This window comes from Hordeum vulgare, chromosome 7H, assembly GCF_904849725.1.
Source record: "Hordeum vulgare subsp. vulgare chromosome 7H, MorexV3_pseudomolecules_assembly, whole genome shotgun sequence".
Taxonomy (NCBI): Eukaryota; Viridiplantae; Streptophyta; class Magnoliopsida; order Poales; family Poaceae; genus Hordeum; species Hordeum vulgare.
Window position 1 is genome coordinate 29,755,144 of NC_058524.1, and position 20,228 is coordinate 29,775,371.

Sequence of the window (20,228 nt, forward strand, 5' to 3'; positions counted from 1 at the left end):
TAACAAAGACCGGTTCTAAAGGGTCCAAATTCGGGCGCGAACAGAACCCACCTTTAGGACCAGTTGTTGTTACAGACCGGTCCTAAAGGTGACCTTTAGGACCGGTTGTTGTTACACACCGGTCCTAAAGGTTTTTTTCCTTTTTCTTTTTTCCTTTTTTCTGTTTCCTGTTTTCTTTTTTTTTTGTTTCCTTTTTCTTTTTCCTGTTTCTTCTTTTATTTTTCTTTTTTCTTTTTTCTGTTTCCTGTTTTCTTTTTATTTTTGTTTCCTTTTTCTTTTTCCTGTTTCTTTTTTTATTTTTCTTTTTTCCTTTTTCTGTTTTCTGTTTTCTTTTTCTTTTTGTTTCCTTTTTCTTTTTTCTGTTTCTTCTTTTATTTTAATTTTTTTGTTTTCCTTTTCTGTTTTTTTTACATTTATTTACAAATTGTCAAAATGTCATTTTTACACTTAAAAAATAAAAAATGATATTTATCAAAATGATCAAATTTAGTGGAAACTGGTTTAATACATTATTACACATCACCAACAACACCCCCTATCTATTTTTCTTCTTGCCTTTCTTCTGATTGCGCCGTAACCATGGACTATCTTCATCATTTAACGGGATGCTTGGATCATCTTTGACTTTGAAGGGAGGAATTTCATCAAATTTATTGTAATCTTCTGACATGTCTGTCTTGTCCTCGACTCCCACGATGTTTCTTTTCCCTGAAAGAACTATGTGGCACCTTGGCTCATCGTCTGATGTATTCGCTTCCTTATCTTTTCTTTTTCTCGGTCTGCTAGACATGTCCTTCACATAGAAAACCTGAGCCACATCATTGGCTAGGACGAATTGATCATTGCCGTACCCAAGATTCTTCTGATCCACTGTTGTCATTCCGTACTTCGGGTCTACCTTCACGCCTGACAGGTTGAACCATTTGCACCAGAACAAAGAGACCTTAAAGGAAGGTCCGTAGTCAAGTTCCCATATCTGCTCTATGTAACCATAGTATGTGACTCTTTGCCCGTTGTCGTCTTTTGCATCAAACCGGACGCCACTGTTTTGGTTGGTGCTCTTTTTATCTTGGTCTGTTGTGTAAAATGTGTTACCATTTATCTCATACCCTTTAAAGGTCAATATAGTCGAAGATGGTTGCTTGGCCAACAAGTATAGCTCATCTTCAACAATGTTGTCATTAATGAGACGTCTTTGCAACCAACCGCCGAAAGTCTTCGCGTGTTCTTTAGCAATGAAATCTTCAGGTTGCTCCGGGTATTCCGAGCGTAAAATATCCTTGTGTTCCTGGATATATGGAGCCGCCAAGCTGGAATTAACTAGAACTGTGTAGTGTGCTTGAGTGAAAGATTGCTCGTCCATACATGTTGTTGATTTCTTTCCTAGCGTGCCTTTTCCACGCAGTCTCCCCTCATGGCGCGACTGAGGAACACCGATCGGGTTCAGGTCAGGAATAAAGTCAACACAAAACTCAATGACCTCCTCTGTTCCATAGCCCTTGACCATGCTTCCTTCTGGCCTAGCACGGTTTTTAACATAATTCTTCAAGACTCCCATGAACCTCTCAAAGGGGAACATATTGTGTAAGAATACAGGACCGAGAACGGAAATCTCTTGGACTAGGTGAACTATGAGGTGCGTCATAATATTGAAGAAGGTTGGTGGGAACACCAACTCGAAGCTGACAAGACATTGGACCACGTCCTTCTGTAAACTTGGTAGAGTTGCTGGATCGATTGCCTTCTGAGAAATTGCGTTGAGGAATGCACATAGCTTCACAATGGGTACTCGCACGTTTTCTGGCAGAAGCCCCCTCAATGCAATCGGAAGTAACTGGGTCATGATCACGTGGCAGTCATGAGACTTTAGGTTTTGGAACTTTTTCTCTTCCAGGTTTAGTATTCCTTTTATGTTCGACGAGTAGCCAGACGGGACCTTGATACTGCTCAGGACTTGGAAAAAGATCTCCTTCTCTTCCTTGGTAAGAGCGTAGCTGGCAGGACCTTTGAAATTCTCTCGATTCATCAGGTCGTCTCATTCGTGCATACGTTTGTGGTGCAGCCGTGCTTTTGGTGTATCTCTCGACTTCTTCCCATGCACGCCCAATAAGTTTAGCAGGTTCACGCAAATATTTTTCGTCACGTGCATCACGTCGATCGCAGAGCGAACCTCTAGGAATTTCTAATAGGGTAGTTCCCAGAATATAGATTTCTTCTTCCACATGGCTACGTGGTTGTCGGCGTCATTCGGAACAGATTGTGCGCCAGGACCCTTACCAAAGATTACTTTTATATCTTTGACCATGTCATATATATCAGTACCTTTAGGGAGGGTTGGCTTCCTCCGTGTATCTACCTCACCTTTGAAATGCTTTCCTTTCTTTCTTACGGGATGCCTGTCTGGAAGAAATCGACGATGCCCCGGGTACACATTCTTGCCTATATGTATACCTTCAGTCTCGCCTAAACAGTGTGTGCATGCGCTGTATCCCTTGTTTGACTGTCCTGAGATGTTACTAAGAGCGGGCCAATCATTGATGGTTACAAACAGCAACCCTCGTAGGTCAAATTCCTCCTGTTTGTACTCGTCCCACACACGTACACCTTCGTCAGCCCATAACTCTAAAAGTTCATCAACCAGTGGCCTCAGGTACACATCAATGTTGTTGCCGGGTTGCGACGGGCCTGGGATAAGCACTGGCATCATAATGAACTTACGCTTCATGCATAACCAAGGAGGAAGGTTATAGATACATAGAGTCACGGGCCAGGTGCTATGACTGCTACTCTGCTCCCCAAACGGGTTCAGGCCATCTGTACTTAGACCAAACCTTAAGTTTCTTGGGTCACGTGCAAAGTCCTCGTACTTATCGTCGATGTTTCTCCACTGCGACCAATCAGCGGGTTATCTCAGCATATCGTCTTCCTTACGGTCTTCTTTGTGCCATCGCAGCAACTTGGCATGCTCTTTGTTTCGGAACAAACGTTTCAACCGTGGTATTATAGGAGCATGCCACATCACCTTGGCAGGAACCCTCTTCCTGGGGCGGTCGTCGCCCTCAACATCACCAGGGTCATCTCACCTGATCTTATACCGAAATGCACCGCATACCGGGCAGGCATTTAAATTCTCGTGCTGACCGCGGTAGAGGATGCAGTCATTGATGCATGCATGTATCTTATGCACTTCCAATCCTAGAGGGCAGACAACCTTCTTTGCTTCGTACGTACTGCAGGGCAGCACGTTATCTCTTGGAAGCATCTTCTTCATTATTTTCAGCAGCTTTTCAAATCCCTTGTCAGATATTCCATTCTCTGCCTTCCATTGCAGCAATTCCAGGGTGGTGCCCAGCTTTTTGTGGCCATCTTCGCAATTTGGGTACAACAATTTTTTGTGATCTTCTAACATGCGCTCCAACTTCAACCTCTCGTTTTCACTTCCGCAGTTTATCTGTTCTTCACGAATGACCTGACGAAGATCATCATCAGACTCATCAACAATGTCCTCAAGTTCAGGCTCGTCTTCCCCCATTTCAGTCTCACCGTGTTCACCGAACATAGGATAGTTATCATTATCCTCTTCTTCTTCATTGTCTTCCATTACAACCCCTCTTTCTCCGTGCTTGGTCCAACAAAAATAACTGGGCATGAAGCCTTCTTGCAACAGGTGGGTGTGTATGGTTCTTGAGTTAGGGAAATTCCTCTTATTCTGGCATTTTTTACATGGACAAAAAATAAATCCATTCTGCCTGTTTTTCTCAGCCACATTGAGAAAACTATGCATGCCATTAAGGAATTCGGGACGACGTCGATCACTGTACATCCATTGCCGGTTCATCTGCATTATATAAATTTATCAAAAACCATTATGCTAAATCATCATGACTAAATTAATTAATTAATACAAAAAGTTGATCACACGTTAAAACCAAAGTAGCGTAGTGACCATACATATATAGTTCTCATAAAAACACACACTCAAACCAACCATAAAAACTCTCTCTAATTAATGCATTTAAAAACAACAACAAATGCGATCAAAATCGCAACAAAGGTAACAATTGACCCGACGGCATAATGATACCAAGCCTCTTTACTAATTGCATATTTTCTAATCTTTCTAATCTTCAGTCGCATTGCGTTCATCTCGCTCTTGTGACCATCGACGACACCGGCAAGAACCTTTTCCAAGGTCATCTTCTCTCTTTCAGTTTTTTCCAACCTTTCTTCAGTTTTTTTCAATCTTTCTTTGAGGGCAACATTTTCTTGTTCAACTAAGTGTAACTTCTCACCAATAGGGTCGATTGGCATTTCCGGTTCCACTACCTCCTAGATAAAAATATCTATGTCAAGTTGGTCGGCGTAATTAATTGTCATATAATCAGGAAATGAAAATATGTAGTTATAAAAGATAATATACCACATCCGAATCATAGACTGGACGAGGGCCAACGGGGACGGATATCAAAACCATGACGCTATACATATAAAAAAAATCTTACACAATAAGAAAATTATATACAAGTAAATATGTAAATCATACAAATCAAAATTTGTTTTGGTAAATAAAAACAATAGGCTTACCAAGGTTGTGTCGGTGACGGGGCGATCGACGGCGGTGAGGAAGGGGACAAGGCGCGCGACACTAAAAAAACCACAAATCATAATTAAATTTGAGCTCAAATTGCATATGTATACATAACAAATGATGAACTCTCTCTAGCTTAGGCATTTCATCAAACACCTAGCTAGCACAACAAAAATGAAATGAGCAAGAAAACGAGCAAAACTTGCAATGCCGGAAGAGGGAATGTTGATGCTAACCGTAGGACCGATGGGTGCCAACAATCTTGACAAATGGTGGAGAAAAATGGGGATGGATTAGAGCTCCCAAGAGGAAGGAGAGAGCAAAAATGGAGTTGAGCTTGAGCTAGAAAAAATGGGTGGAATATAGGGTGCTCAGGGAGGAAGGAGAGGAGGGCTTTAGGACCGGTTTGTGTCAAAAACCGGTTCTAAAGGGTCTGACAGCGGGGCCCTCCAGTTGCTGCAAAAATGAGAAAACCTTTAGAACCGGTTTGTGATACAAACCGGTTCTAAAGGGTCTGTCCACTGGGCCCCCCTCCCTGCAGCAAACGGTCCAAAAACCTTTAGGACCGGTTTGTGTTACAAACCGGTCCTAAAGGCCTTCCGGCCATTTGCTGCAGGGAGGGGGCCCAGCGGACAGACCCTTTAGAACCGGTTTATATCCAATCCGGGTCAAATGTTGTTGGCTCAATGCCCTGTTTTCTACTAGTGATCGGGAACATCTAAGTGGGTGTTTTGGTTGATTTCGACTAGTCCTATATGTTCATGAGTCCTTCTAGTCTCCCTCGGCTCAAACCAATAACATTTGAAGACTACGACGGTCGGTGGGTTTTCACCATAGAATAGAAGTTCATAAATTGCTTCAACCCTTCCATAATACTCGGTGTCTCCTTCGCCGATAGCAGAGACAGAACAATTTGTAGTCTTTAGGTCGGGCATAGATAGCTCTTTGCCAAAGGTACGAAAGTGATACCCGTTGATGTTGTATTTGTCAAATGAACGGACCTTATAGTCAAAACCATTAGCGACTTGTCTCAACTCGGCGTCCATAGACTCTGCATCAGCCTACAAGTTTAATACGAAAGAATGGATGCATTAGCCGCAAATTAGACCAATAAGTCAAATCGGCCCTTAATGGTAATTAATTACCCTTTGTTTGAACCAAGAGATGAAACCAGGATAGTCGCCTCCATGCTTTGCGAGAAGCTCATACTCTTCGACGGAATCCTTTTCGATGACCGCTCCATCCGAGAATTCGGCGACGTATCGACTATATCAAATATCCGGGAATAAGAGTGGTTCAAAGCAATTAGAAGTTGCGGAACAATAAATTACCGAGAACTTACTCGATGTACGGCCGCACTTCTGTTAGGTTGGTGAAGATATACAATGAAATGGTCCGCCATTCTTCGACATCCAACGATTTCCCTTTCGAAGCACCGGATGGTGCGAGCTTACCTTTGAATAGGTTGAGGTTGGATCGAACTTTTTCTCGATCGCCATCATTGTACCGAGGCTTCGGGTTATGCAAATGATAATTTTTGGCTTCGTAGTGTGCTGTCACGAAGTTTGCCGCCTCCTCGGTAATGAATGCCTCGGCCATCGATGCTTCAATTCTACGTTTATTTTTACACTTAGCTCGAAGCGTCTTCTGCATCCTCTCAGTTGAGTAGCACCATCGATTTTGAACGGGCCCCCCCATTCTTGCCTCGGTCGGGAGATGCAAAATCAAATGTTGCATTGGATTAAAGAAGCCCGGTGGAAAGATCTTTTCTAATTTGCAGACCAACTCCGGCGCCAACTCTTCCATTTCATCTAGCACGCCAGGCGATAGTTCTTTCGCACAAAGAGAACGGAAGAAATAGCTCAGCTCTGCCAGTACTAGCCATTCATCCTCAGGGATAAAGCCACGCAACATCACCGGCATTACTCGCTCAATCCATATGTGCCAATCATGACTCTTGAGCCCAAATATTTTCAATTTCTCAAGACTCGCTCCCCTCTTTAGCTACGCAGCATACCCATCGGGGAACATCAACCGCATTTTCACCCACAATAGCATTTCCCTCATAGCTGGCCTTTCAAGATTGAACCATGCCTTTGGCTTCGCTATGCTTTGCTTTTCTTTCCGTTGTCGCAAGTTTTGCAACGGTCTATCACATAGAGCCTCCAGGTCGATTCTAGCCTTAGGATTATCTTTTGACTTCCCCTCTATGCCGAACAATGTACCAAAATGGCCTCCGCAATATTCTTTTCAGTGTGCATCACGTCAATATTGTGTGGGCAAAGGAGGTCTTTGAAGTAAGGGAGATCCCATAAGCATGACTTGTGAGTCCACGCGTGTTCCGTATTATACCCTTTGAAGTATCCTGGATGCAAAGGATCGGGCTCGAGAGCGTTTAACTGATCAAGGGTCTGTTGGCCTGTCAACGCAGCTAGTGCAGTGTTTTTGACAACTCTACCTTTGATGAAATTCTTCTTGTCTTTTCTGAACTTATGGTCAGGATCCAGGAATTGTCTATGCATGTCGAAGCAAGAATACTTGCGACCAGCCTGCAGCCAACGGAACTGAAGAGCTGCCTTGCATGTGGTGCACGGGAACCTTCCATGCACACACCAGCCAGCGAATAGCGCAAACGCCGGATAATCATGCGTCGAGTACATGTACCACACATGCATTTTGAAATTTGTTTTGGTAGCCGCGTCGTAGGTCTTGATCCCATTATCCCAGGCTTCTTGCAACTCATCCTTAAGCGGCTGCATGTACACATTCATATTCTTCCCCAGATAGTTGGGCCCTGGAATTATCAACGTCAGGAAAATGTTCTTTCTTTTCATAATCTCTCCGGGTGGCAAATTTAGTGGAATGACAAATACAGGCCAACAACTGTATTGTGCTGCCGTCATACCATACACATTGAACCCATCCGTGCTGATGGCAACTCTAGGTTGCCTTGGATCTTCCGATTTATCCTTATGTAATGCATCGAAGTGCCTCCACGCAAAACCATCTGAAGTGTGTACCAGCATCTTGTTCCCATCCGCATCTAGTTCGGTTCTTTTGCCCAATTTGTGCCATGTCATCTGTCTGGCCGTCTCTTCGACCATGAAAAGACGTTGAAGTCTTGGTACGATTGGCAGATATCGAAGAACACTAATGGGGATTTTGGTCTGATTCTTCTCACCCATGCCGTTGTCTACCACAATATACCTGGAAGAATTGCAAATGGGGCAATAGTTCAAGGCCGCATACTCAAGCCTAAATAAGGCACATCCATTCTCACAGGCATGTATCTTCTCATAGGGCATCTTAAGTACACGGAGGATTTTCTCTGACTGGTACAGGTTTGCAGGCAGTACATGGCCTTTGGGTAGAAAGCGTCCAAATATCGTCATCATCACGTCGTAGCATTCTCTGCCTAGGTTGAATTGAGCCTTCAGAGCCATTACTTGCGCGATGGCATCCAGCTGACAAAGCTCAGTCTGCTCGTGGAGAGGACGTTTTGAAGACTCCAGCATTTCATAGAAGGCCTTTGCAGATTCCTCCATCTCATCGTCCGAATCCCGAGTATCATCAAAGTCTTGCACCATGTCTTCAATCCCGGTACCATGCTCGTCGGTGCGACGACGAATCACCTCAGCTCTGGCATGTTGGTCAGACTCACCATGAAAAGTCCACACCGTATAATTAGGCGTAAAATCCCACTTCTGCAAGTGTTTACCCATTTCAAACTCTGTCTGCTTTTTCCAGTTGTCGCAGTTGGGACAGGGGCACCATGTTTTTTGCTGGCCATTTGCAAATGCGGCTCTCACAAACCCCCTGGTTTTTGTTAACCATTCATGGGTCATGTCTTTCTGACTAGGGTGACCAGTGTACATCCAAGCACGATCACTCATGTTGCCTAGCTACCTATGGGGGCACAAGAAATAAATACATAATTCATCATCTATATTCATACGCTAATCAAGTTTGTCAGTTTTATTACGTCCATGCAACCTACACGCTAATAGGTAAAGATAGGTCCTAATCCCACCCGAGTATGTGTAGACTGGGTTCGTTTTCCCATGCTCTGCTCCAGATGCGACGCAGAATTTCGGCAGCACCTCCCCGCTGTTCTCCTGATACACGTCTCGGCAATAAGCAGAGAGGATGTGTACCCGGAGAACAACAGGGGAGGCACTGACGAAATTCCGCATCGGATCCGGAGCACAGCATACGGGAAAACAAACCCAATCTACACATACTCGGGCTGTCCATGGATAATGTTGGACAATTCGAAAGGATGGCGGTTATAAATATGCAAAGAAATGCATATTTATAGATGTCGCCCTTTCGAACGGGAGACGCATACTGGTCACGCATACTCATGATTGAAGAAACCTATAGCTAGCAAGTTTCATCGGCACGAAGACCGGGACAGAGCAAATTAAGGGGGTAGGAGGAGAAGTCATTTGTGCTCACCAACAAACGCAAGGGCGGAGCTCGTCCAACGCACGTGGAGGTCGTCGAACAACTGCACATTGAAATTCACCCGATCAACACAAATACGATGTTTTTATAATTAACATGATCGGAAAATATGTGACCTAACTCATAATTTACAAAACTATGACCCCGTGGGCCTCTGGAAGGCCGAAAAGCACCTTCTCGTTCAAAAGAAGGCACAAGAGGTGTCGGGGGTCGGGGCTTAGTGGCGTCGGGAGTCAGTGCCGTCGAGGGTCGGTGGCATCGGGGGTTGGGGCGTTAGTGGCGTCGGTTGTGGGGGTCAGTGGCGTCGAGGGTCCAGGGTCAGTGGCGTCGGGGGTCCAGGGTCAGTGACGTCGGGTGTCAGTGGCGTCGGGGGTCGGGGGTTGGTGGCGTCGAGCGTCGGGGGTCGGGAGTCGTGGGCCGAGGGTCTGGGTCGGGGGCAGTGGCGTCGGGGGTCGAGGGTTAGTGGCGTCGGGGGTCAGTGGCGTCGGGGGTCGGGGGTCGGGGGTCAGTGGCGTCGGAGGTCGATGGTCGGGGGTCAGTGGCGTCGGGCGTCAGGGGTCGGGGGTCGAGGGTCAGTTTCGGGGTGCCGGAGTTCCCTTTTCCTCTTCTTTCTTCTTCTCCTCTCTCCTCTTTTTCTTCTTCTTCTTCTTCTTCTTCTTCTTCTTCTTCTTCTTTTTTCTCCTCCTACTCCCCCTCCTCTTTTTCTCCTTCTTCTTCTTCTTCTTCTTCTTCTTCTTCTTCTTCTTCTTCTTCTTCTTCTTCTTCTTCTTCTTCTTTCTCCTCCTCTTTCTCCTCCTCCTCCTCTCCTCTTCTTCTTCTTCTTCTTCTTCTTCTTCTTCTTCTTCTTCTTCTTCTTTTTTCTCCTCCTCCTCCTCTTCTTCTTCTTCTTCTTCTTCTTCTCCTGCTTTTTTTCCTTCTGCTTTTTTTCTTCTAACCTAACTAACTAACCTAATTAGCCTAATAATCTAACCAAATAAACTAACTAAATTACCCTATATATAATAAAAAAAACTAACCTAATAAACTAACTAAAGTAATTAACTTTTTTAAAAAGAAAAACAGGAAAAACTCACCGGCAGGGGGCGGCGGCAGGGGGCGGCGGCGGCAGTGGGCGCGCGGCTGGGGGCTCGCCGCAGGGGGCGTCGGCGGCAGGGGGCGGCGACGGCAGGGGGCGCAATGCAGGTGGCGCGCAGCAGGGGGCGGCGGCGGCAGGGGGCGGCGACGGCAGGGGGCGCAATGCAGGTGGCGCGGGCGCGCGGCAGGGGGCGGCGGCGGCAGGGGGCGGCGGCAGGGGGCGCGCCGCAGGGGAGGTGCTCACCGTGGGGGTGGGTCACCGCGGGGAGGTGCCCTCGCTGGGAGGGGATCCCACGGGGAGGGGGTCGCCGGGGGGTGGGCTCGCCGGGGGGGTGGGCTCGCCGCGGGGAGGGGATCTCGCGGGGAGGGGGTCGCCGCCGTGGAGAGAGAGAGTGGTCGGGGTGAGAGAGAGAGAGAGAGACAGTGAGCGAGGGGGGGTAACGGCCGTTATAGGGCTGCACCTTTGCCGTCCGCCCCCCGGCGGCAAAGGGCCGTATGGCAGACGGCAAAGGCCCGCGGACGGCAAAGGCCCCCAGATTTCGGACACGGCAGGCATGGGACCCACGCGTCCCCTTTGCCGTCTGCCCTGGGGCTCTTTGCCGTCTGCTGGCAGACGGCAAAGGACCCACACATGGCAAATAGTATTTTTGCCATGTGTCAGTTCTTTGCCGTCTGTATTGTGTCAACTGATGGCAAAGAGGTTCTTTGCCGTCATCCAGCAGACGGTAAAGAACTGGCTGACGGCAAATTTCTGGATTCCAGTAGTGAGTCATCCTATGGGACAAGAACTACATCAAGCTTCCAGGCTCGGCCCCAAGGACAACACCGCCTCCGAGTCGTCGCAGGTCACCTACACCTCCATTACCTCCAAGCCCTCCACATGACGTCGGCCAGCACAACACGAGTCCATCTCGATCACCGCCGCCGGACTTGGGTCGTCCGTCTCCGCCGCCGCCCGCACAGGATACTAAGCTGAAGCGTGCCACCAAGAACGCTCCGCCGACGATCTCTAAGCGACGGAGCCCCCCAAAGCGCAAACGGTCGCCCCTCCCAAAGGTACCTCATGCTAATCTTCCTATCAGACCTTATGATCGTACCCCCGAGGAAAACGCCAGGATAGCAAAGGAACATCATGATGCGCAGATGAAAAAGAAGGAACCCGAGCCCCGCCCGGAATACACCGAGAAGCAAATAGCATTTGCAAAATACTTCACGACCCTTCCATCACAGTATGACTTACACCACAAGCCTGATCACTATACACGCACATTGCAGAAGGAAGTGAAAAAGAGCAGATCACGTGCAAGTGCAAGTGGGAGCAAATCAAGTTCAACTACATGCAAGAAAAAATCAGATGTTCCTCAGCTTGGACAACAGGCCAAACAGTCGATCCCACCCCTCAAGGTGTTAACCGAGAATGTTCCCCCTCCGGTGCGGGGGCAAGATTTTGAATTAGCAAAGAAGTGGGCGGCTGAATGGGGTGTCTCGGTTGAAGATGTTCTAGCTTCCCAAGACGACAGGTTACCCAAGGTTGTGGTAGCCCCTAAGCCACAGTTTGTCATGGGAGAGCCTTTGGTCAGCAAAGATGATCTCCCAACAAATATGCGTTACTTGCATACATGGTACTTAAGTGAATCAAAGAATGGGAGAACGATGATCGTGGTGAGTGTCCCACGGGAGTACTACGGCCGCCCCGAAGAAATCCATATCGACTTTGATGAACTCTTCCAGATGTACAATGGCGACGCCCTCGACAAATCGCTTATGAGTTGCTATTGTCTGTAAGTTTTTCAATTCGTTGTCTACATATAACTTGTTTAGTTATTTCAATTCATTTTCTATATATAACTTGTACTCTATTATGCAGAATGAAGATTCTGGATTGTAAAAGTAAGAACATCCTAAATATTGGGTTTATTTACCCAGATAAAATACATATAGCGACGCTAACTGATAAACCCAAGGAGACGGAGGAAAACCTTCTAAGGTTTCTAACAGATCAAAATTTCTGTGACCACATACTGTTTCCATACAACTTCAGGTGAGGGTCTTTAATCTGTTGTGTCCATTCACTTATAAGTGTAATTGATAAGTTACTGACACACACACAAACACACACACACACACACACACACACACACACACACACACACACACACACACACATATATATATATATATATATATATATATATATACATGTGCAGCTTCCATTGGATTCTGTTGGACATTCAAATTGATAAGGGAACAGTTGATGCCTTCGACCCATTATCGAGACCCTTGGAACAGTTCCAAAGCCTGCAGGACATGCTCCAATGGTAATTTCAATCATTCTTGCGCTCTATCGGTCTCTTTCGATGATTTTCTGATATATCAATTAATGAAAAACGTAGCAAATCATTATCCTTGTCGGACAGGGTTTGGAAGCGGTTCAAGTGCGTGACTCCCGGTAACTTTCCTGAGAAGCTGACCTTTAGAGCGGCTCAGGTAAGTAGTAGTATGATATACTTCTATTTTCAATACATTTATGATGCTAGATTATTATTTTGATTATATATATTCTATTCTCGTAAAGTGCGACTAGTAGCCACGGGGAACGCATCTATGCGGATACTGTGTTTGCGAGACCATTCGCACGTTTACCTCTGAGCACAAGGATCACAGATTCGACGTAAGCAATGAACATTCACACCTCTATTTTTACCCGTCATTCTTTGTTATCATGATTGATATTCATATTCATCTCCTCTTCTTATATAGTACACGGCCATGAGGACGAAGGTCCTACCAGAGCAACGCGTGATTGCTATGCAGAGGAACTTGCGACCTTTCTGAGGACGGAAGCTATAGATGACAAAGGACGATTTAGTGTAGCTAGGGGCCATTACTGATGTTCGTCCATGTAATCAAATAGACGGGCTCTAGTCCCGATAATTCAGATCTCCATATAATTGTATATATATGCTCGCTTGTAAGATAAGTTAATCTTATATATATATATGCATGATTATTTCTATTTAAATTATATGAAAACTAATTCCCGAACGCCAAACGAGGCATCACGTTAATCTCCCGAACACCTAAACCCTAAAACCCTAAAACCCAAAAATAATTTCATTCAAAAAAAACCCAAAACTAAGCAAAATCTGAAACTCTTTAGTCCCGGTCCGTGTAACGAGCCGGGACTAAAGGGCCTGCCCCTAGGGCGCTACGAGGCACCCACGTGGAGCACCTTTAGTCCCGGCTTGTAACAGGGCCGGGACTAAAGGTTAGGCCTTTAGTCTCGCCCCTTTAGTCCCGGTTGGTGAACCGGGACTAAAGCCCCTTACGGGCCGGGGCTAAAGGCCCTGCCCCCACTAGTGATGGTGGTTGGAGCACCAGTTGAGATTTTTATAGAGCGGAGTAGCTGAGAATGATAAGGGCTCTCTGTCTCATGTCATGTCAGTCAAGTCGAGTCGATGGGGCTCTTCCGTCTTGTCCCGCCGCTTCGGTTAAGGACGGGCGACAGCTGCTTGGCTGGCACCCAAGTGAGCTTCGTGGCACTTGCATGTACCGTGCGTTGTCATCCTTCGCGTGTGCTGCTCTGCTCGTGCTCCCCGGTGGCACTGGCACTTGAAGCTGCTTGGTCGGCAGCTGGATGCACGTGGAATTAACATGAACGCTTGGTAAGACATGTGTGCCGCGCCACCTGGCGAGGCCTACAACTTGCTACATGTGGTCGCGTGCAAAAAAAATGCTCAATTTTTATAACACACTACATATGCAAACACTTATATACACATGCATATGCTTATTTCTATGAATATACACACGCATATTTTATTTTTTTGAGCATCTTCGAGGGACTAATCCGGCATATGATCTTGACATTTATGAAGTCATCTTAGACGCCTCGTTGTTGATGAGAACGTCTCCTTTCACTGAAAGCATATCAACGAAAATCCTGAAATAAATACAAAAATGATGTAAGCATCATAATTTAAACTTTGATGGGCTGGAATGACACTGTGCCTCTAATCATCCAATCATAGATTGGTTTGCAAAATAATGTTTAACTTGAAGGATGTGTTCGATTAGTTGCATGATTTTTGAGCCTTTGCACGAGCGGTAAGCTTAACGTTGACGTTCAGCAGCGATACGTTATATTGATATATATTATTCCAAACTTATGATGGGAAGTCATCATCGGATGACTCTCTCCAAAGAAATCAAGATGAATATATGAAAAGGGAAACGATTGGGAACGACACGCCGGCCGAACGCTCGGGTTGGTCGCTTCTCTATGCTGACGTTGTGAACCAAAATAACCATCAGAAAGGCAACATATGTACCTTATTCTTTTTCCAACGTCTTCGTCCACTCTTTTCTTCCTCCTCGTGACTTTTCTCTGGCAGAAACTTCATGGATCCACTCAGCCTCAGCTCCTGCCTCCTATGTTGTTCGCGCGTCTCTTGAGCAACGCTGACGTGCCGTTTTCATTTTCAAGTTCGTCGCCATGGCCGTGCTCTTTATCATGGCCGCATCGTCGTCCTCAATTTTAGCTACAACCAGGCAACGGGGAGCAGCAACCATGGGTAGAAGAGCTGGAATCGTAGTCGAGCGTAGCTGCAACGGTGGTCCGGTGGAGTTGCATGGTCATCACGGTCACCATCGAGTTTCGCTACAACCGGCATCCAAATTTGCTACAACTTTCCACTAAAATAATTGCATCCATGTTCATCGGAGTTGCAAACCCGAGTTCGCCGGATTTTTTGCTATAATCGGTGTCGAGTTTTGCTACAACCGGTATTAATTTTTGCTACAACCGTTCGCTAAAAAAAATTGCATCCACGTTCCTCAAAGTTGCACCCTGAGTTCGCTAGATATTTTTGCTACAACCGGTGTTGATTTTTGCTACAACCGATATTAATTTTTGCTACAATGGCTGCAGCCGGCATCTGTAAAAGCTACAGCCCGCGTGGAGCATGGCGCGCGCCGCCGTGGGGGAGTAGGCTGTGCTGAGCGTGCGCAGGTGGCCAGAGCAGTCGACCTTGCGAAGCATCCCGGTGGCCGGCACGGGCGGCGACGCGAAACGGAGGCTGCAGACGGTGTCCCGTCCGTCATCGGCGGCGACGTGGAGGAAGACGCGGGATGCTGGAACCGCGGCTTTCCGGGAGCGAGGATGACAAGCGGCGGCGAGCCGGCAAGGTCATCGACGTCGGGTGCGGTCAGGGAGGGTGGCGTTTCTCTCGTGCGTGTTGTTTGTGCGGCTCTGGTGCGTCGGCGGTTGAGAAAACAGAGAAAGAGATGGAGGAGGGAGGAACAAGACGACTCGGGAGGTAGATCTGACGGCCTCCTAAAATTGTATCGGGCGGCTGAAGTTGGATTGACCGAAAGTTTTCGACCGGCAATCCGCCGCTATCAGTGCCCATATGAAAATGGTCCAACACGATGCTCGGATATAAGCTCAGAGATATTCGTGTTGACATTAGAATATTAAATATCAGGAAATATAATTAAGATGATTTTGGATGAAGAAGTGTTTTAAAAAAAGTTGTTCGCCTCTTTAAAGTGGTCGGTTTTGATGTAAGCCATTAGAATATTAAATGGCACGAAATATATTAAGATGTGAATTGCAGTGTATCATCCTTGACGCCGAGGGTACAGGATGACGTGTTCATATACGAATACACTTTTTAAGTGATTCCACTGGAGAGGAAACTTTGAACGATCTCCAGCTGGTTCTTTGAGATCGTCATAAAGAGGCTGCGATCTACAAAGATAATACCAATAACCAATTCACTTAGGTATATGTAAATAATGCATATGTTGTTGCTAGATTGCTTAACGGGCATAATGTATCGGCTAGCCCTAGTTTTATCAATCACATATCTGATTATGTACAACAGACGATTTAAAATAATGTTTATGCTTGAAGTTATAAATTTAGCAGCATGCAACATATGCATGCCAACCCTCATGCATCGACAACATCATAAATTTGTATGCCGATGAACAACATGATGAGTTCGGTCAATCAAATTGAAACACCCCATGTAAGAAATTTTAATAGCATGCAACAAAGTGTTTTGTCTTTTTATTCAACGACAACTAACTTGCAATATGTTATTCAACGACAACTAACTTGCAATATATTAATCCAAAGTGTTTTGTCTTTTTATTCAATGACAACTAACGCTACTACTAGTTATTCGACCAATCTATCTATACCTATACTAATTAAAGACTCTTCAGAAATTACCACATTAATTAGAATTTACAAGCCATTAATTCGGTGGGACCAAGTTATAACGGTCTAGATTAACCCATGTATTTTTCAGCTTAAACCATTATATCTTTTCAGAAATTACCACATTAATTAGAATTTACAAGCCGTTAATCCGGTGGGACCAAGTTATAACGGTCTAGATTAACCCATGTATTTTTCAGTTTAAAGCATTATATCTTTCAAATTATAGCTGGAAAAATAGTCATCTATGCCATCACGTTATTTAGCTGTAGCTAGACCTCATATTAATATAACAGAACATTGGCTAACACAATATAACAGATTTCATTGTGCACGCTCCTTTTTTCTCACGGGATGGTGCAATCCCTGCCGTGAGAAACATGGTTTCTTCAAAAAGGAAAAAAAACAACTTTTTTAAGCTTTTGGTCAAGTTATCTTTATCTGTTCCTTCCATATACGTAGATCCGTGGTTTCTTCTTTCTTCCCAAGGTAGCCCCAGGCCCCAATCTCTCCTTTCTCGAGCGGTCAAACGCTTATCCAATTCACTGCCCCCTAGGTCAACCAATTATCCCGTTCATGGTCCTCTCCTTCGATCTAGGAGGAAACGGTATCCTCTTATTTTGTGTCCCTAGGTGGTTCCCAGGCATGTAGGATTTTCATGTGCCTCTATTTCCTGCTGATTGACTTTCTGGCTTCTCCTTCGAATTTTCAGGTTATTCTCAGACTCGAATTACCAGGTACTCCTTGATCTTCCTATGATAAAGGGCAACGGCGATTGTCTAAGACTGCCACCTTATAATAATTGCCGTTGGTGTGCAGCTCCTGGGCGCATGTCCATGCGAGCACAGGTGGTTTCCTGAGGCCGAAGAGCTGGAGCTGCTCACTAGATCTATACGACGGCCCGGAGAGAGCCTAAGAGACACTAGACATCTGGAATTCTGGATGAAAGAAGGTGATTCTGAGAGTACATGATACTTGACTGCTAGCTAGATGCCAATGTTATTTTGATGTGTTTCTCATAATTAAAAATCTTCATACAAGATGTTCCAAAATATGTATATTAACACCACCGCATCCAACTTTCCAACTAAATAATTTAGAATTAGTGATTAGCAAAAAATTGAATTTGCAATATTTAGTAAAAAAGCATATGATAATACCACTGATCTGTATAACCAAATTTATATGTAAGAATATTGTACAACCATTAATTATTAACGAATATTAATTAGAATTTTCAAGATGAATATTGTGCAATCTCATTAAATTATATCAAACATATATCGTCTATTACTATATTTCACTACTCTTATTAATAGTTTGCTTGAATTTACTGCAACAATTGATAGACAAGACACAACCAGGAACTTAAATAGTTTATGTATGACAAAATATAACTAAAGTAGAGACCATGATATTTCAAACAAATCATGGTACATGATAATTCTCCAATGAGAATGGAAATTGGTGTCCAGTCGTTAAATGAATATTTAAAGAAAAATAATCAGCGTAAAATATTTCTATATTAAATTACAATACATAATAAAATTGGAAATTACTGTTCATATTATGGAAATTAACAATTAATAATATTGTATAGAGCCAATGTTGTAGTATTTCTAACTATTTCAAAAGTTATGTAATGTTTATAACACATATAATCAAGTAAAATTTTCAACTTCTTAATATATATAAGAAAAACAATATGTGTATAGTTGTACCTTTAGGTCTTTCATGTGCTTTAGCTCCTTTCTTTTATAGGAGGCAAGTCATAGCACAACAAACTATTGTTCATTCCCCTATCATAGAAAATTGTATTCATGCTAGACCGTGCGAATGCACGGGTTGGCGACTAGTTATCCTTAAAACGTTATGGCTACACCTCATGCTACTTATTTTCCAGCACTACATGCATCTCTAGGTATTCATAATTTGGTTTTGCACCTTCACGTTAATAGCCGAATAAGTGAAAATTCTATAGGATCACATGTGACTTCACCTACTAGTAACGTCGCATATAATGTTGTCCCTACAAAATTACGGACTTCCGCGACAGCTCATTATTGAAAGAGACTAAAAGCATAGGGGGACAACCATACCGAGATTGGATAATTGAGAACAAGCTTACATTCTTTTAAAATCTGTGCAATGCTATCAGTTAGAAACTAATAGAAGACGGAAAGCCTCATAATTTTGAGGCAGTAAAAGCTAGAGTTTTCCAAATACTCTAATGATATATTTTTTGTAATATATCCCTCTCATTAAGTTGGTCAAATTGACAACATAGATATATGTGTATGCCTTATAAACTGTGACGGAGGGAGTAATACATTCGCCCAGTACAATAGCATCCAGTGTACCGAAAATCCTCTTCTGAGCCCGAGCTCATCTGCACCCCCGCTCATAAAAAAATCAAAAGAAATACTAGAAAAATTCAAAAAATTCCATTTTTTTGTGTGGTAGATAATTTGATGTGTGAGGTCTACTCCAAATTTCATCTTGTTTAGACATCTGAGAAGCTCTCAGAAAAAAAAAATCGGGTCAGAAAATTCGTGAACAGTAAACCTTTTTCACATACCTAGATTTTGGCTTTTTTGCTGAGAGCTACTCATATGTCTAAATAAAATGAAATTTCGAACGGACCTCACGGACCAAGCTATCTACCATACAAAAAAATGAATTTTTTTGAAATTTTCAAGTATTTCTTTTATTTTTTTTATGAGTGGGGGTGCAGGTGAGCCCGTGTGCAGAAACGCTCTATCCCTAGTGTACCCCCTAAACAATCGTAAAGTTTCATCACCTCATTACCGCAAAGAGTCTCAAATAATCTGAGGCAATCCCATGAAGAGTGGATGAAATCGGTTGGAGAAAAATTAATGCTCGCTAAGCTGCAATGTTATCTAAATTTAGACAACAACAAGCAGCCATGCGGATCAAAGAAATAAGAATAACTCGATTATTGAAAGGGTCGAATCAAATAGTACATGTGCCGACTTTATTCAAGAAAGAAAAGAAGTCAAGTTGTTGGAGAGTTATTGATATGGATGGAACATCGATGTGAGAGCCGATCCGTTCTTGCGGCCCGATCTTTCAGGACACTCCGCCTTCAGTAGCAGCAACCTCTAGCCCGTGCACGCGATGTACATGAAGTAGACTATTTAAACAAGTAGACTATTTAAACCTTAGGGATCGGTACGAAAAAAATCAATCTCAATGACGGTACTTATGCACACAACAATTTCCATGAAAAGAATTCACAACACAAAGGTTTTCTAAAGCTTCCTCCAAAACTTAGGGATTTTGAGACACCTTTCCCAAAACTCGATACACGTATTTTCCCTAAAAACACATCGTGTATATTCATCAAATATGGCCTCCTTTTACAAAGAACTCGATCTGCTTTATATAATGGCGGGCGCTAGGCGTCATCCGGATGCCCGGATAGAAAAAACATCTACCTCATTAACCGTTCGATTAGCAGTCTAATGTGATTATCAATCCGCGACTCAAATGAGATGAGAGCATGTATCCGTCGCTGTCCACCAGCCTGTCATGGTCATTGAAAAATCTCTTCGTGCTAAATGACCTAGCACTTTCATGTGTGTCAGCTAGCGGTAGCACACTAGCTACAACTCACCTCGTAAAGTCGCATAAGCGCATCCGGCATGCGTCACGCTTGAGTGCAGCAACCCTTTGCAGCACGACAACGGGCGTTGTTGTTCAAGCATCATCGACATGACGATCAAAAAATGTTGAAGCACGCCCGCAGCATCGACGTTCATCGACACCATTACCTCACACATGCCTCGATGTGTGTCAAAGAATGTTTAAGTACACAAGCAGCATTGGCCCTGTTTGGATACTCTAATT